We start from the raw sequence: 12118 nt of genomic DNA, 5'->3' as shown, positions 1-12118 counted from the left end.
ACATTTGTCTTGGCCCTGTCCCCCCACAGCTTCAGTCCATGATCTCTTGTCCGAGTCACCTTTGACATTGTGAATAAAGTTGTTCCCTGCTTTATTATGTCGAATCCTTTCAGTATTTTAAAAGTCTCTATCAGATCCCCTCGCAGTCTCCTCTTCTCGAGGGTGAATAATCCTAGTTTTCTGAGGTGATCCTTGTAGCTCAAGTTCTCCATATCTTTTACAAGCTTTGTCGCTTGCCTCTGCACCCTCTCCAGTAGTATTATATCCTTTATTAGGTAGGGAGACCAGTGTTGGACACAGTATTCCAAGTGTGGTCTTACCATCGCTCTGTAAAGCAGCATTATGACATCCTCAGATCTACTCATGATACCCTTCTTGATCATGGCCAACATCCTGTTTGCTTTTTTTGCCGCCGCTGCACATTGAGCCAACGGCTTCAGGGTCCTGTCTATCAATACCCCAAGGTCCTTTTCTTGTTCGTTTTTGCCCAAAGTTACATCAAACAAGGTATACTGGTGCTCCTTGTTTTTCCTGCCCAGGTGCATCACTTTACATTTTTTTACATTAAACTTCATTTGCCACTTTTCTGCCCATTTCTCTAGTTGTCTCAAATCTCTCTGGAGTTCCTCGCTGTCTGACTGTGACCTGATTGCCCGACACAGCTTTGTGTCATCAGCAAACTTGATGATTTCACTGGTCGTTTCTTCTTCCAGGTCATTTATGAAAATATTGAATAAGATGGGCCCAAGAACCGAACCTTGAGGCTCTCCGCTAGTTACTTTCTCCCAGTCCGAGAGCTTCCCATTTACACTCACCCTCTGTCTTCTGTCTTCCAGCCATTTTCCTATCCATCTTAGTATATCCTCTTCTATTCCATGACTTTGTAGTTTTCTGAGAAGTCTCTCGTGGAACTTTGTCGAACGCCTTCTGGATGTCCAAGTATATTATATCCACCGGTTCTCCGCTATCAACATATTTGTTCACAGTCTCGAAAAACTGAAGTAAATTCATCAAATATGACTTCCCCTTCCTGAAGCCATGTTGACTAGCTCTCATTAGGTCATGGGTATCGAGATGTTGGACTATGCTATCCTTAATCAATGCTTCAACCATCTTCCCAGGGACCGACGTGAGACTCACAGGTCTATAGTTTCCCGGTTCTCCTCTTGATCCTTTTTTGAAGATTGGGATAACATTTGCTATCTTCCAGTCTTCTGGTATCTTTCCTGTTCTAATTGACATGTTAGCGAGGGATTGCAGTAGTTCTCCGATTTCTACCTTTAGCTCCTTTAATACTCTCGGGTGAATTCCATCCGGGCCTGGAGATTTGTCGCTTTTTAGTTTGTCGATCTGATAGTAAATCTGCTCCAGATCCACATTTACTGTGTTGAGGCTCTCCTCTATTATTCCCTTGAATACTTTCTCTGTTTCGGTTACAGATGTGGTGTCCTCTTTGGTAAAGATCGACGCAAAGAAGGAATTTAATCTATCTGCAATCTGTTTGTCTTCTTTGATGTATCCTTTTCTTCCTTGATCGTCGAGAGGGCCCACTGCCTCCTTGGCAGGTTTCTTCCCTTTTACGTATCTAAAGAAAGGTTTGAAGTTTTTGGCCTCCTGCGTTATCCCTTCCTCATAGTTCCTTTTGGCGTCTCTCACTGCCTTGTGACATTTCTTCTGGTCGTCCTTGTGGCTGTTCCAAGCCTTGATTGTTTTCTTGTGTTTCCATTCTTTAAATGAGTTCTTCTTTTCCCTTATTGCATCCTTCACTTCTTTGGTTAGCCAAGCTGGTTCTCCTTTGCCTTTATTTTCCCTTCCCTTGGCTATCAGCGGAATATATAAATTCTGTGCTTCGGTGATAGTATTTTTTTAGTAGGGACCATGCCTGCTCTACTGTTTTGATTTCAGCTATCCTTTTCTTGAGCCGTTTTCTTACCATGGCTCTCATGTTGTCGTATCTTCCTTTTCTAAAGTTAAAGGCTGTGGATTGTGTCATGATTCGCTTTCCTTTCCCAGTGTCTAGTTTAAAGTTGATCATGCTGTGATCGCTCGTCCCCAGCGGGACCATGACTACTACATCTTTTGTCTGTCCAGTTATGCCGTTCAGGACCAAGTCCAATGTAGCGTTCCCTCTTGTCGGTTCCTCTACCATTTGCTCAAGAAAGCAGTCTCCTATCATATCCAGGAACTTTGTTTTTTTGCCGCAGCTTGTGGTTCCTAGGTTCCAGTCTATCCCCGGGAAGTTGAAGTCTCCCATGATTGTTACATGGCCTGTTTTACATCATTGCCTAATTTCTTCAGTCATTTCTGCATCTGTTTCCTCCGTCTGTCCTGGGGGTCTATAGTAGAGGCCAATTTTTGTGTCTGCTCCGTTCTGTCTGGGAATCCTTATCCAGAGCGACTCCAGTTTCTCTTTCCCCTCTGCGTTCCCTTCTCTGATCGCTTCGGCTCCCTCTTGGACGTAAAGGGCAATGCCTCCCCCTTTCTGCCCAATTCTGTCCCTTCTGAATAGCTTGTATCCCTGCAGTACCGTGTCCCATTCATTATCCTCATTCCACCATGTTTCTGTTATGCCAATAATATCTATTTTTTCGCGTCTTGCTAGTGCCTGAACCATGGGAAGGAAGAAAGAGAGTGGGTAAGAGAAATGCATAATTGTCTCTGAGGGTCAGGGAAAAGCGGAGGAACATATTGTCCTCCAGTCAACCCCTGGGTTGCCCCCCAATTGGGGAAAGAAGGAGGAAATGGTACACTTGGATGAAAGGAAGGGAAGAGAAGAGGGAGGAGATGGTGCACCTGGATGAAGGGAAGAGGGAAGAGATAGTGCACATGGATAGAGGGAAGGTGAAAGAACAGAGGGAGGAGATGTGCACATGGATGGATGGAAGGGGAAAGAAGAGAGAGAGGAGATGGTGCACATGGCTAGAGGGGAAGGGGAAGAGGAGAGAAAGGAGATGTGATCAATGAACAGAAGACTAAGTTAGATTTGGACTTAAACAAATTAAAGGAGATTTTGTTGTTGGAACAATTTGAGACACAGCTTAAAGAAGTAAATGGCAACATGATCAAATTTAGAGAGACAATAAAAAAGAATAAAGTGAAGTAGTTCAAATGTGATGAGTTGGATTATCTTAATCGCGTGTAAACATTGATGTATAAAAAGCAAGATCAGCTAGAGAAACAGATACAGTCAGGGCACATGCCTCAGGCTTGAAAACATCATGGGGGATATGCTGGTGTGGTGCTATGACCAAGGCTGGCGTTAGGGGAAGGCAAACAGGGCAACTGCCCTGGGCCCCACTGTCTGGGCATCTCTTCCCCTTATCAGGCCATTTCCCTCCCTTCCCCTGACCTTTGCGGCACTTTTCCAAACCAGTTTTCTCTCTCAGAGGGGCCCTGATGCGGCAGCCATTCTCACTAGTTCCATGCGTACGGCTGCCCCGAAGCTTCTTCTCTGATGCGATCCGGCAGAAACCAAAGTTGTGTCAGGAGAGAAGCTTTGGGGCAGCCATGTGCAATTAGTGAGAACGGCTTCCCTATCAGGGCCTGTCTGAGAGAGAGAACTTTGGTTTTGGAGAGCATCCGCGAAGGTGAGGATAAGGGAGGAAGATGCCCCAATAAGGGGAAGAGATTTGAAGAGGCCGCTGCTAGCCCCTCCAATATATTTAAATGACCTTACACCGACAAACCAATTGCTGTATATAATATATGTTTATTACATAAAAAGGTATCCAAGCAGGATACAGTACCAGCAGTTAGGCTAACGGAGTAGTAACACAGAATACTGGTATGTCATGTGCTGCCTAGTCCGTTCTACCTTTTACGGAACAAAGATGAACCTTTTATAACCAAGCTTAGTAGCCTGGGGTCTGGAGACTTATATAGCTACTAATTGCATACTTAATTTCCATTGGATTTTCACATTTTATAATATTTGATGATATATATAATTACAGTTGAGTAGCTTGGTGTTACTTGGTGTCATATATGACTTCTCTATTTCCCCTGACTATTCATTCTTAATACTAAGGTCAATGATCCCTGAGGGTGGGCAGTGGGCATCCTCCCTCCTAATCTTGCTTGTAGATTGTCAGCAGCTTTATCTATAGTTCATTTTGACCATGCCATCTTGACCTGATATTGTGGCTTTCTTGTGGCCCAAGCATTTCTTGGAATGTCCTAGAATAGAACATCCATCACTTGTCACAGTCAGGTTGAGTGGCACTTTAGGTTTATTATATGGAGAAAAGGGGGGACAGATGCTGAATGGAAGTACGGGGGATAAGAGATGGGGACAGATGTTGAATGGAAATGGGGGTGAGAGAAGGGGATAGATGCTGAATGGAAGTGCAGGGGGGAGGTCAGAGAGGGGGCAGATGCTGAATGGAAGTGGGGGGTGAGATAGGTGGACAGACACTTAAAGGAAGGGGTGGTGAGAGAGAGGAGCAGACACTGGAAGGAAGTGGGAAGGACAGAGAAAAAAGGGCACATACTGGATTGGGGAAAGAGGATAGAGTTAGATACTGGAAGGGGTGAGGGAAAGAGATGGCAAACTGTAGGTAGACACAGTGAAAGAGGGAAATCGAGGACTGAATAGTAAGAAAGAATTTAGACAGAGGCAGAAAATACATTGAGAAGGAAAACCAGGGAAGAAAAGGAGGAAGGGAGAGGAGAGCGAGATGCCAGAGCAATGATCGCAGCAGGAGAGATGCCCAATCTCGCCTGCCAACACCTGCTGTAACTCCCCTAAATTATCACGGCAGGAGAGATGCCCAATCTCTCCTGCCTGAACATACCGCGTCCCCCCCAAATGATCATGGCAGGAGAGATGCCCAAGCTCTCCTGCTGACACCTCCCCCTCCAAATGCGACACCTCCCCCCCAAATGATCGCGGCAGGAGAGATGCCCAATCTCTCTTGCTGATACCTGCAGCAACCTCTCTCCCGAATGATCACAGTAGGAGGGATGGCCAGTCCCTCCTACCCGGCACCTGCCGCAACCCCCGATAGTTCTCCAGCAAGAGAGATACCCGATCTCTCCTGCTGGACACCCCTCCCAAAAGTTTGCTGGCAGGAGGGATGCCTAGTCACTCCTGCTAGACACCCCCAATCCCCCATAGGTAGCCCACCCAGAGCCCCTAAGGCTACCCCCAGTGGATCCCCCCTAACCTCATCCGGACCACCCACCCCCACCAGCAACCCCCTAACCTTTTTTAGATGGCCAGCTGGCTGGGTCCTTCCTGCGTTTGGCTGGCAGGTCCGTCTTCACTGGAATGTCAGGCCTGCCCCTTCCTGGTACATCTTGGGATGCACCGGGGAGGGGCCTATAGCCCTGACTGGCCCAGGTGCTTCAAGATCCTCCTGTAGAAGGGGCCTTAGGCACCTGGGCCAACTAGAATCTTAGGCCCATCTCACAGTGTATTCTGGGATGTGCTGGGAGTGGCCTAAGATTCCGATTGGCCAGATCTCCTAGATTACTGTTCTTCAACTGCCGGTCCGCAGAAAATTCCTGCCCATCCGCGCAGGACCAGTGAGATCAACATCTCCAATTTCCTGCCATTCCGCGCAGGACTGGCAAGATCGATGAGCTGTAGTCATGGGGAGCCTCCGACAGCGTGCTTTCTCTCCTCCCAGCGGCTCTCCTTACTTAACAGTGCAGCGATTCAGGAAGGCAGCCTTGGGACTTTTGCTGATTCGCGGCCACCTCTGATGATGCAACTTCTGCTTTCCTCAGAGGTGGTGCGATCCAACAAAGGACCTGGGGATGCCTTCCTGAATCACTGCGCTGGCAAGTAAGGAGAGTTGCTGGGAGGGGAGAAAGCCACTGTTAGAGGCTGGGAAGTTGCTGGGCATGGTAAAAAAAAGGGACAGCTGCTACTGGACCTGGAGGGAGGGAGAAGGAGAGATGCTGCTGAGAGGGGAGGAGAGAAAGGAGTCTGGGAAGCTGCTGGGCAAAGGAAAAAAAGGGACAGCTGCTACTGGACCTGGAGGGAGGGAGAAGGAGAGATGCTGCTGAGAGGGGAGGAGGGAAAGGAGTCTGGGAAGCTGCTGGGCAAAGGAAAAAAAGGGACAGCTGCTACTGGACCTGGAGGGAAGGAGAAGGAGAGATACTGCTGGGAGGGGAGGAAGGGAAGAGAGTTATTGCAGGACAGGAGGAGGAGGGAAGGGAGACGGAAAAAAGGAAACAGCTGGCAGGGAGATTAGAGGAGCGGAAGGGGAGAGACGGGCATGAGAAAGTAGAGAGTGATTATGGGAAGGGGTCAGCAGAAAAATAAGCAGAGAGGGACAACGATGGTAGATCTGGTGTAGGAAAGATAAAACCGAAGAGAGCAGTGAAGCTGGAATGAATCATGCAAAAAGGAGAGAGGGAGCGCAGGCTGGATGGAAAGGGGAGAGGGGCATAGAAAGAAGACAGATACCATATGGAAGGGGGAGAGGACAGACAGTGGATGGTAGGGGCAGATGCTGGATTGAAGAGACAGAGAAGGCAGACACTGGAAGGAAGAGAGTGAAAAGAAGATGAAAGCAGAAACCAGAGATGACAAAAGGTAGAAAAAAATAATTTTATTTATATTTTGTGATTAGAATATATCAGATTTGAAATATATATCCTGCTAGAGCTGGTGTTAGACATAACTGGGGACTGCAAAGCCCAGGCAGTGCTTCTTTAACTTCCAGCTGGCTTAGGGTGCTCTCTTATCAAGGGGAAGTTGCCCTAGTTGCACTCCCCTAAAACTATTCCTGTTATGTGTGACTGCAGTATTCTGTTAGCATGATATATCTGTGTAGCATTCTGTAATAATTTGGCTTGTTCCGTTTTCTTGATAGTAGAGGGGATATATGTGAAGGGGAGGGGAGACAGGGGTTTTGTTGATCCTTGCTCTGTATTATTTGTATTTATAAAATGACAATTGTACAGAATATTGTTTCTTTTTATACTTTTAATAAAATACATTCAATATAAAATCATAACTGAGGCTTGTGTGGATGGGATCAGATGATTTGCGGGGACCGAGCTCACGGAGATGGGGCAGAAACGGGGTTTTAAAATTTTAGTCCTAGTAGTTTGCCGGTCCACAAAATAATTATTTTATTTCTGCTGGTCCACGGGTATAAAAAGGTTGAAAAACACTGTCCTAGACCACCCCCATATCACTACTAGGGGTTTTACATCAATATGTATACTTTAGAAGAAAGGTGCGAAAGGAGAGATAAGATAAAGCCTTTTAAATACTTATATGGCATACTCGTACACATGGGGCAAATTTCTTTCAATTGAACGGAAACTCTAGAATGAGATGAAGTTAAAGGTGATAGGCTCAGGAGTAATCTACGAAAATACTTTTTTTTACAGATGTTTGGAATAGTCTCCCGGTAGACACAAAGACTGTGTCTGAATTCAAGAAAGGCATTTGGGATCTCTTAGAGAGAAGAAGAGATAATGGTTACTGCAGATGGGCAGATTGGATGGGCCATTTGGCCTTTATCTGCCATTATGTTTCCATCTGGAAAAGGCAAGTAATTAAACCTAAATTATATGAAAAGGATTTTATTTTACAGGGCAACACCAGCAGCCTTCTTGTCATGGCTGAAGCTGTTGCAGAAACCTACCAATGGCAACTCTGTCACTTGAGTGAATAAATGTCTTGTTAATATATGAAAATAGAAGCCCTTTGTAACTACAGTTGACAATGCTGAAAAGACATCCTTAATTCAATAAAAGAAGAAAAACAGGGCAAAATGTTAATAGAAATCTGAAGGTCACAATGAAGTAACTAGATATTTTCTCTGATTATGCTTTGCAGAGAATGAAAAGAAAAAGAACTGGGGACCTCTTGACGGAGTAGCACACTGGGTGACTAAGATGTCACCGGATGCATTCCCTTGGCATTCCCATGGCTACATTTGCTTGGTTGCTCAAGCATGTTGCTAGGAGGACACTGCAATCAAGAACAGATGAAAAATTTTCCCCCAAATGAAAGAATATGCCTTTCCTTCCAGCTTCACATTACAAAAGAATTACAAATATGTGAAGACAGCTTGGAAATACATTATTAAATTGGGTCAATGTGGAATGCCAAGGGTGCATCACCGGCAATGAGGACTGTACGGGCTGGGCTGCCAACTCAGCCATATCACAGCCTCCTTCTCTCTCCTTTATATGTCCTTCTATACCCTACTGTTAAATTTGTTTCTTAGCTACAGGATGTGTAATTGAATCATTTGGTTCTACGTAGTCAACATTCATTTGGCACCCTTGATCTATACACTGATCCTCTGTTGAAGAGCTTTAGCACAGAATGAGGAAAGTTCTTTTGAAACTAATGAGCAGGCTTCAGTGTTAATTGTTAAAAACAATTCCAAGCTATTTTGCAAAAAGGAAGCTTTGACCCAAGGAAAATAAATGCTGCTGCTACAGCAGAACAAGCCTGTGAACACTTTAAAAAGGGATTACAGCTTGGATGGCATAAGAATTAGCTAGCCTGAAGTACTCGCTCCCTAGTTTTTCAAAACAACTGCAAAGAAATATAGCCCCTTGCACCTCTTGGAGAAAGCAGGTTTTTAAGAAAACATCTATTTTTGACAAGAGTTGGGTCTTTATGGAATGCAAGAGAATTAGTACATACTCCCTAGCAGAGTTCCACCACCCTATTGAGATAAGGCTATGTGGTAGCTCTTGGAAATGTTTGTTATTATTTTCTTCATCTAGTAGGTCTCCACAAGATTATAACTTTTTGATTTTACTTTTTCCATCTGTAAAATGAGTAACATTTTTTTAAAAAAAAATGTTCACGTCTACATTTTCATAATTCTCTTTCTTTGGATGTAAGATCAGAAGACCATTATTTGTGATTTTGAAGGAAACTGAAGACATTTTTATTTAAAAAATTATTTTCTAGCTTTGCAGTTAACTGATGATTTTGGTATTAGAAACTGTAGAAAGTTAATTATTTTATGGTTATTATTTTTGATCTGAATGTCTCTGTAACTTTGAAATGGCTAGTCTTCTTACTGTAATCAAAAATGTGCCTAAGTCTGAGGTTGGATGTTTTGTGGAAGACATCCACAAACCCAGCAGGAAAAATGTCCATTTTCAAAGCTGCCAAAGATCTTATCTTTTATTTTGAAAATGAGCTAGGTATAAGTTTTGGTCTTTAGGACGTCTATCTTTTTAGCCCATTTTCAAAAATAAAAACATCCACACGAAAAACGTACAAAAGCAAGTTTTGTAGACATACCCACCAACTACCTTGTCTGATTGCAGCAAAAGGAATCCCCATCAGCTGGCGGCTCAGCTAATGGAGATTTCCCCTGCCAGGATCAGCCATGGAGCCCTACACACATCCATCCCCCCAACATCCCCTTCCATCCTGGATCTTCCCTTGACATCCTTGATATTCCACTGACATCCCCGATATCCTGCTGACATCCTCCACATCTCGCTGACATCCTGGACATCCCCCAACATGCCCTGACATCTCAGCCCCCCTCATCCCCCCAACATTACTGGGCCTCCTCTACATCTCCACCCCCCCTCCCGTACCTTTGGAAAGGAAACAGAAAGAGGGAAGCTCACTCCCTCCTGCCTACAAGGTTGCGTGCTGCAAATGGGGCTTCCCCCTTCCAAAGCATCTTGGGATGCAGTGGGAGGGGCCGAATGCCCTTATTGGCTCAAAATTGCCATTTCGGGGGAAGTCCGGGATGTCAGTGAGATAAAGGGGATGTCAGGAGGATGTGGGGGATGTCAGCGGGATATCTGGGATGTCAGGGGATGTCAGGAGGATGGGTGCAGGGCTCCACAGCTCAGCTGATCCTTGCAACCAGGAATCCCCGAAACTGGCTCAGCTGATAGAGATTCCTTCTGTCGCAATCAGCTGATGGGATGCCTACGGGTTTTGGGGTTTGGGGTTTTTTGCTCTTTGGGTGGTGGGAGGGGTTGTGACCACTGGGGGAGTATGGGGGGGGGTTCATACCTTAAATCCTCCAGTGGTCTTCTTGTCAATTTGGGCACCTTTGTGGAACTTAGATGCAACTCAAACAGGTCTAACTGCTGGCATCTAAATTCCTTCTAGGAAAGCTTTGATTATTAAGGCTGGGGTACGTCCAGGTTGAATCCCACTCGATTCCTGCACATAATACACCGGCCAACATGCTCTTTTGCTCTCTGGACACACAGCAGCTTAGAAGTGCTGTGCAGAAAGTTAGTTTTGATTTTCGGCACTTGGATGTCCCTGCTATTAGGACGTCCAAATGCCGCCTTAGGCTGGTTTTTGGATGTTTTAAAGTTTTGATTATGAACCCCTTATTGTATGGTATAGAGGGGCATTTTTGATATGACATCCAAATCCGAGTTTGGACATTTTATGGAACATACACAAAAATCCAGTAGCGAACACGACCATTTGCGAAACAGAAAAATGCCTATCTTTTTTGTTTCGAAAATGGCCATTTCTCAGATGTGCTTGTCCTCAGTGCGTGTATCTTTTTGAATCATTTTTGAAAAAAGTAAATCCAAAAGAAAAATGCACAGAACAAGCCATTAGAATGTAGGGGGGGTGTCAACATTTTTAGTAGACTGGCCACACAGACATCGCAGCAGAGCCGTGGGGCATCTTAGGTGGGCAGTGCAGTGAACCTCACTTAAAAAAGCCCAGGTATACATCTCATAATAACCCCCTTATAGTATATGGTGAGCCCTGCAATACCACCCAAAACCTACTGGACCCAACTGTATACCACATCAGTAGCCCTTATGCCTGCAGCTGTCACCTATATGTAGGTACAGTGGGATTTGGGTGAGTTTTGGAAGGCTCACATATTCTACCATAAGAGTAGTCGTTAGAATGGGATATGAGCCTGAGTCCCTATCTCTATAGTTCACTACATTGACTACTAGGCTTCTACAGGAAGCTGCTTGCTGCTCTACTAGGACTGGCCATAACATCTGAAGTTATCATATAGGCAAGTATGTACTCTTTCATTCTCATCTTTGGGGGGTGGAAGGGGATCAGTGACCACTGGGGAAGTGAAGGGAAGGGAGGTCATGCCTTTATCCCTCAAGTGGGCACCCTTTTGGCACTGATGTTATTAAAACGGGTCTAGCCCCCAAACATCTAAATTATGTCCTAGACGTTTTCTAAAATGTTTGATTATTGCAGAAAAATGTCTAAATCCTAAGCCCATCCTATTCCTGCCCAAACCACACCCCCAACAAGCCGCCTTCAGATTTCGACGCACTGCAGACTACCATCATAGAAATCTGCCTCTGAAATACATTTTGAAAATAGCAAATTGGAATGTTTGGTAAGAAAAAAAAAAACATTTATCTGCCCCTTTATGCTAAATTTTGGACATTTTTCTTTATTGAAAATGAGCCCCATTGTATTGTAACGGTGAGGGGTGAGGAAGGAAGAGAAAAGAAGACTATACAACTGAAAACAATGCTTTCCTGGGCCACAAAGAAACAAGTGATGACTTTTTGGATATAGCAGTCAATATTTACTGTATGTACGAGTTATGTATAATTTTAATATCTTGCCTTTCTAGAAAAAAAACCTTGCCCAAAGCAGGCTTTAGCATCAGTGCATCAAAATAAAAGCTATTATCAAAACATCATTATCTATATCAGTGGCTCCCAGCTTGGGATCTTTGGATCCTTCGACATCACTTAAGTGTACTTATGTTCAGGCAGTGATTAAACATTCTTACTTCAAATTAAGACTGTTGAGCAAATGAATCCAACGCTGACAGTGAATGACTTTAAAAAGGCTTTATGGGCCATAATTTTGTGCCCACTTGACAACTGTAACATTGTTTATATAGGGTTTCCTGGGACTTGTGCACAAGAACCTTTTAAGTCATGCTTTTGATAGGTTTTGTTTTTGGGGGGTTTTTTTTGGGGGTGGGGGGGCTGTTAACAGGATGCAATTCATTTTCCTTTGCCAAACTTGCTGGATATCTTTTGGCCATAAATTGTTTTTAGTCCCAATCTAAGTTGAACATAGTCCATTATGCAGATCTGGTTGTAATCAGTTTATAAAATTCCTCTGGGCCTGCCCTGCCTTTTTAAGTTACAGAGGAGTTTGGGTTTGCTTTCACTTCCAGGATGTTTTGAATTCTAT

At 44.5% G+C, this 12118-nt stretch overlaps 1 protein-coding gene across 5 annotated transcripts in view; it reads right to left on the bottom strand.

Annotated features, from left to right (window-relative positions):
* FHOD3 (formin homology 2 domain containing 3) overlaps window positions 1-12118 on the bottom strand; it is a 967501-nt gene that overhangs the window by 398964 nt on the left and 556419 nt on the right. The window lies entirely within an intron of this gene.

Source organism: Geotrypetes seraphini, chromosome 2 (genome assembly GCF_902459505.1).
Source record: "Geotrypetes seraphini chromosome 2, aGeoSer1.1, whole genome shotgun sequence".
NCBI classification, from domain to species: domain Eukaryota; kingdom Metazoa; phylum Chordata; class Amphibia; order Gymnophiona; family Dermophiidae; genus Geotrypetes; species Geotrypetes seraphini.
The sequence above is the reverse complement of the archived record's forward strand: the minus strand, read 5'-3'. Positions and strand labels throughout refer to the sequence as shown.